The following is a 6255-nucleotide window of genomic DNA, read 5'->3' as shown; positions in this document are numbered from 1 at the left end:
TTTGAAATTTGAGCATGGAAGTTCATTCTCGGCCTACAGTAACACGTATCTGAGCTTCAGTCACATTTCAGTCTTCATTCAGCCAAAAAATGTTGTTCTTAAAATAAAGGTTAAAAAATCTACTTCGTCCTCGAATTTTGATACCGAAAGAAGACAGAATGTAATCGTGAATCATATTCATGAAACCAGTTGAATTAATTTCATCATATTTCAAGGTACAAATGAAATGAACGTTTGTAAACTCCTTCATGTTACACAAATTCCAGAACATATATACAAATATATGGTGATGATAACATGGTGGACATCTTCATGTAGAGTTTAACACTTCAACACTAGTTAAACACTGTCCACTGTCAATTTTGGATGTGTGTGAGCACCAAGCATCAATGATGTAAACAGGTTCCACCTCTCCTCGTCCGGCTGTGGTCCTCCGCTCTGTCGGCTCAGAACACGATCATATTCATGAAACCAGTTGAATTAATTTCATCATATTTCAAGGTACAAATGAAATGAACGTTTGTAAACTCCTTCATGAGTGCGACAGCTTGATCTGGGAGGTTGTGGTGAAGCAGGTCTCTGTGGCCACAACAGTCTCTGATTTCATGTTGTTTTGCAGCCTTAGTCCCATTCTCATCATCCTGGAAGATTCTTTCATTTGTTTAAAGAAAATCAAAAAAGCTGAAAGTTACTTGAAAGATACAGATTTACAGTGTGTGCAGCAAGTTAAACCTTAAGTAGCATAGCTGGAAAATACACCGATCAGGCATAACATTATGACCACCTACCTAATAATGGTCATTGGCAGCTCCATAGTACGAAACGTGAAGTTAGCGGCACCAGCGACCATAGTGAAATGCATCCCAGGGGCCAGAGCGGGCGACATCGAATCAAATTTGAAACTGCTGGCTAAAGCTAAACGTAAATATAGTAAGATCATAATACATGTCGGCGGTAATGACTGCCGGCGACGCCAGTCGGAAGTCACTAAGATTAATGTTGAGTCGGTGTGTAACTACGCCAAAACAATGTCGGACTCCGTAGTTTTCTCTGGGCCCCTGCCAAACCTAACCAGTGATGACATGTTCAGCCGCATGTCATCATTCAACCGCTGGCTGTCGAGGTGGTGTCCAGCAAACGATGTGGGCTTTGTTGATAATTGGCGGACTTTCTGGGGAAAACCTGGTCTCATTAGGAGAGACGGCATCCATCCCACCTTGGACGGAGCGGCTCTCATCTCTAGAAATTTAACCCATTTCATTAGCCAACAACCAGCCTGACAACCCAGAGTTGAGACCAGGAGGCAGAGCTGCAGTCTTACACGCTTCTCTGAGCTTCCATTAGATCAATTGCACACCCAAAACTTCATTGAGACTGTGTCTGCCCCCCGACCACCTAAATTAATTAAATTAATCAAATCAAAAGTCCACAGAAGAGGAGTTGTGCATGAAAATCTAATAAAAATTAACAGCAACTCTGCAATCTCAAAACAAGACAAGAGAATTAAATGCGGACTCCTAAATATCAGATCCCTGTCATCGAAAGCTGTACTAGTAAATGACTTAATTTCAGATTGTAATATTGATTTATTCTGTCTTACTGAAACTTGGCTGCATCCTGAAGAATATGTCAGCCTGAATGAATCCACTCCACCCAGTCACATTAATACTCACATTCCTCGAGGCTCCGGCCGAGGAGGTGGTGTTGCAGCTATTTATGACTTAAGTCTGTCAATCATTCCTAAACCTAAATTAAATTATAACTCATTTGAAAGCCTTGTTCTGAGTCTTTCACATCCAACGTGGAAAACTTTACAGCCAGTTCTATTTGTTGTAGTGTATCGAGCACCTGGTCCTTACTCAGAATTTTTATCTGAATTCTCTGAGTTTTTATCAAGTCTAGTCCTCAAATCAGATAAAGTAATTATTGTAGGTGATTTTAATATTCATGTGGATGTCGTTAATGATAGCCTTAGTACTGCATTTATCTCATTATTAGAATCTATTGGCTTCTCTCAGTGTGTACATAAACCAACTCACTGTTTTGACCACACCCTTGACCTTGTTCTAGCTTATGGTATCGAGATTGAAAATCTAACAGTTTCTCCACAGAATCCTCTTTTATCAGACCATCACTTAATAACTTTTGAAGTTCTATTACTGGACTACACACCATTAGGCAAAAACTCCTTCACTAGATGTCTATCTGATAGTGCTGTAGCTAAATTTAAGGAAATTATACCGCTGGCACTAAACTCAATGCCATGTCTCAATATAATAGAGGACTCCTTCACTAACCTCAGTTCCTCACAAATCGATCATCTTGTTGATAGCACTGCAGGCTCATTGCGAACAACACTGGACTCTATTGCCCCCCTGAAAAGGAAACCTATAAAGCACAGGAGGTTAGCACCCTGGTATAACTCGGATACCCGCAAATTGAAGCAAACATCACGGAAATTTGAAAGGAAATGGCGTTCCACCAACTTGGAAGAATCCCGCTTAGCCTGGAAAGATAGCCTTAAAATATATAGGAAGGCCCTCCGCAATGCCAGAGCAAGCTATTACTCGTCATTAATAGAGGAGAACAAAAACAACACCAGGTTTCTTTTCAGCACTGTAGCCAGGCTGACAGAAAGTCACAGCTCTACTGAACCATGTATTCCTACAACGCTCAGTAGTAATGACTTCATGAGCTTCTTCAATGATAAAATTTTAACTATTAGAGACAAAATCCATCATCGCTTGCCCTCAACTGGCACTATTGTATCTTTAAACACAGGAACCTCAGAAACAGTTGTAAATTCTGACTTATATTTAGACTGCTTCTCTCCCATTGACCTCCACCAACTAACTTCGATGGTTTCTTCATCTAGACCAACAACTTGTCTCCTAGACCCCATCCCAACTAGGTTGTTGAAAGAAACTTTACCTTTAATTAGCACATCTTTACTAGAAATGATCAACCTGTCTCTATTAACAGGATACGTACCACAATCCTTTAAACTAGCTGTAATTAGACCGCTCCTTAAAAAGCCTAATCTTGATCCAGAAACTTTAGCCAACTATAGACCTATATCCAACCTCCCTTTCCTCTCCAAGATCCTTGAGAAAGCAGTCGCCAACCAGCTATGTGACTTTCTTCATAAAAATAGTTTATATGAGGATTTTCAATCAGGTTTTAGAGCACATCATAGCACAGAGACGGCACTGGTGAAAGTTACAAATGACCTCCTAATCGCCTCTGACAAAGGACTTGTCTCTGTCCTGGTCTTACTAGATCTTAGTGCTGCATTTGATACCATTGATCATCACATTCTACTACAGAGACTGGAACACTTAATTGGCATTAAAGGACCCGCATTAAACTGGTTTAAGTCCTATTTATCGGATCGATTTCAGTTTGTACATGTTAATGATGAGTCATCCCTGTATACCAAGGTTAGTCATGGTGTTCCTCAAGGCTCCGTGCTTGGACCCATACTATTCACCTTATATATGCTCCCTCTAGGAAATATAATTCGGAAACACTCCATAAACTTTCATTGTTATGCAGATGATACACAGTTATACCTATCAATAAAGCCAAATGAAACTAATCAGCTTACTAAACTCCATGCATGTCTCAAGGACATCAAGACCTGGATGACCTGCAATTTTCTGCTGTTAAACTCAGATAAAACCGAAGTTATAGTACTTGGTCCTAAACACCTTAGAGATGCATTATCTAATGATATAGCGAGTTTGGATGGCATTAACTTGGCCTCCAGCACCACCGTCAGGAATCTGGGAGTTATCTTTGATCAAGATATGTCCTTCAACTCCCACATAAAACAAATTTCAAGGTCTGCATTTTTTCATCTACGTAACATTGCAAAAATCAGGCCCATCCTGTCTCAAAAAGACGCAGAAAAGCTAGTCCATGCATTTGTTACTTCCAGACTGGACTATTGTAATTCTCTATTATCAGGCTGCCCTAACAAGTCTCTAAAGAGTCTCCAGCTGGTCCAGAATGCTGCAGCACGTGTACTGACAGGAACTAAGAAAAGAGATCATATTACTCCTGTACTGGCCTCTCTGCACTGGCTCCCTGTAAAATCAAGAATAGAGTTTAAAATCCTTCTCCTCACTTACAAAGCTGTTAATGGTCAGGCACCATCATATCTCCAGGAGCTCATATTACCCTATCACCCAACTAGAGCATTACGCTCCCAGAACGCAGGATTACTTGTAGTTCCTAAAGTCTCCAAAAGTAGAATGGGAGCCAGAGCCTTCAGTTATCAAGCTCCTCTTCTGTGGAACCATCTTCCTGTTTTGGTCCGGGAGGCGGACACCCTCTCTACCTTTAAGAGTAGACTTAAGACCTTCCTCTTCGATAGAGCTTATAGTTAGGGCTGGTCCAGGACAGGCCCAGGCCTGTCCTGGACCAGCTCTTAGTTATGCTGCTATAGGCCTAGTCCGGGGGACAATGACACACTGAGCTTCTCTCTCCTCCCCTCTCCTCTCCTCTCCATCTGTATACATTATGCCTGTATACATGCCCCATCTCTGCATGTCACTGACTTGCTTCTTCCCCGGAGTCCTTGTGCTTTCTAGTCCTACAGGCTCCCTTGGATCCTGGCCGCGCCCGGGTCGTGGATCGTGGATGCGCCCACTGCTATGGCCCTGCCTGATCGTGGATGCGCCCACTGCTATGGCCCTGCCTGATCGTGGATGCGCCTACTGCTATGGCCCTGCCTGATCGTGGATGCACCTACTGCCATGACCCTGCCTGACACCCACCACTACTGTCGCTAATATTAGTCACATCTCTGTTACATACGTTCCACTACTATTATCGTACTGCATTGCTACATACCATCCTTGCCATTGATCATTACTACTGTTATCACTAGTAATCACATTTCCATGTGCATTTCATCATTATTGCTGTAATACATCTTTGTGTACTTTCACTCCTGTCAACCATCGCTTATAATTGAATACATTGTGATCTCGTTGATCTGCTCTGTACATGCGACATCTATTGCACGTCTGTCCGTCCTGGGAGAGGGATCCCTCCTCTGTGGCTCTCCCTGAGGTTTCTTCCGCATTTTTTCCCTGTTAAAAGGGCCTTTTTTGGGGCAAGTTTTTCCCTCACTCGAATCGAGGGTCGAAGGACAGAGGGTGTCGTCTCTGTACAGATTGTAAAGCCCTCTGAGGCAAACTGTGATTTGTGAATTTGGGCTATACAAATAAAATTTGATTTGATTTGATTTGATTAATATTGTGAAGGTTCCCCTTGTGCAGCCAAAACAGCTCTGACCTGTCAAAACATGGACTTAAGACCTCTGAGGGTGTCCTGTGGTGTCTGGCACCAGGGCGTTTTATAGTGGATCCTCTGGGTCCTGTATGTTGGGGGGTGGGGCCTCCATGGATCAGACCTGCTCCAGCACGTCTTACAGATGCTCGATCAGATTGGGATCTGGGAAATTTGGAGGCCCGGTCAACACCTTGGGCCCTTTATTGTGTCCCTCGAGCTGTTCCTGTGCAGTGTGTCAGGGCACATTGTCCTGCTGGGGGGCCACTGCCATCGGGTAGTGTTGTTGTGATGAGGGGGTGTACTTGGTCCACAACAGTGTTTGGATGGGTGGTGCGTGTCAAGTGGCATTCACATAATTGCCAGCACCCAAGGTTTGCCAGCAGAACATCGCATCGTGATGAGATGATCAATGTTATTCACATCACCTGTCAGTGGTTTTAATGTTGTGGCTGATCGGTGTATATGTAGTGTAGTAAAAAGTACATCTCCCACTGAAATGAAAGTACATGTATTAAGGTACTTTTCACCACTGATTGTGGCCCATATTAACTTTAAGTTTGAGAGTTATAACACATAAAATACAGGCCAAAGTTAACTTCAACTGTATCAGATCTCAATTGTTATCCTGCTCTCACAAGGAAAATGGGCACAGAGGAGACGCTACTACAGGTGGTTTTCTGTGGGTGTGACTCACGCTCCGATACAGATGCTGGTCTTCTGCGTTTGTTGTGCACGAGTGTTGGTGTAGAGTTGGACAGTCTGAGGCAGCACCCAGGGGAAACATGATTTATCAAAGTTCATCACTAACAGTGCATGTAAACGTGAGAGGGACGTGTCCTGCCCTGTGCTTAGTAAAAATGTCCCCCTTGTGAGTTCCAGGCTCACCACTGGTTCATTATTCCGATAATTAACTACTTCATTAATCACATTTTAATTACCTTAAGTAAAGAGAAA

The sequence above is a fragment of the Pagrus pagrus genome (genome assembly GCF_965226575.1).
Source record: "Pagrus pagrus genome assembly, chromosome: 19".
Classification (NCBI taxonomy): domain Eukaryota; kingdom Metazoa; phylum Chordata; class Actinopteri; order Spariformes; family Sparidae; genus Pagrus; species Pagrus pagrus.
The sequence above is the reverse complement of the archived record's forward strand: the minus strand, read 5'-3'. Positions refer to the sequence as shown.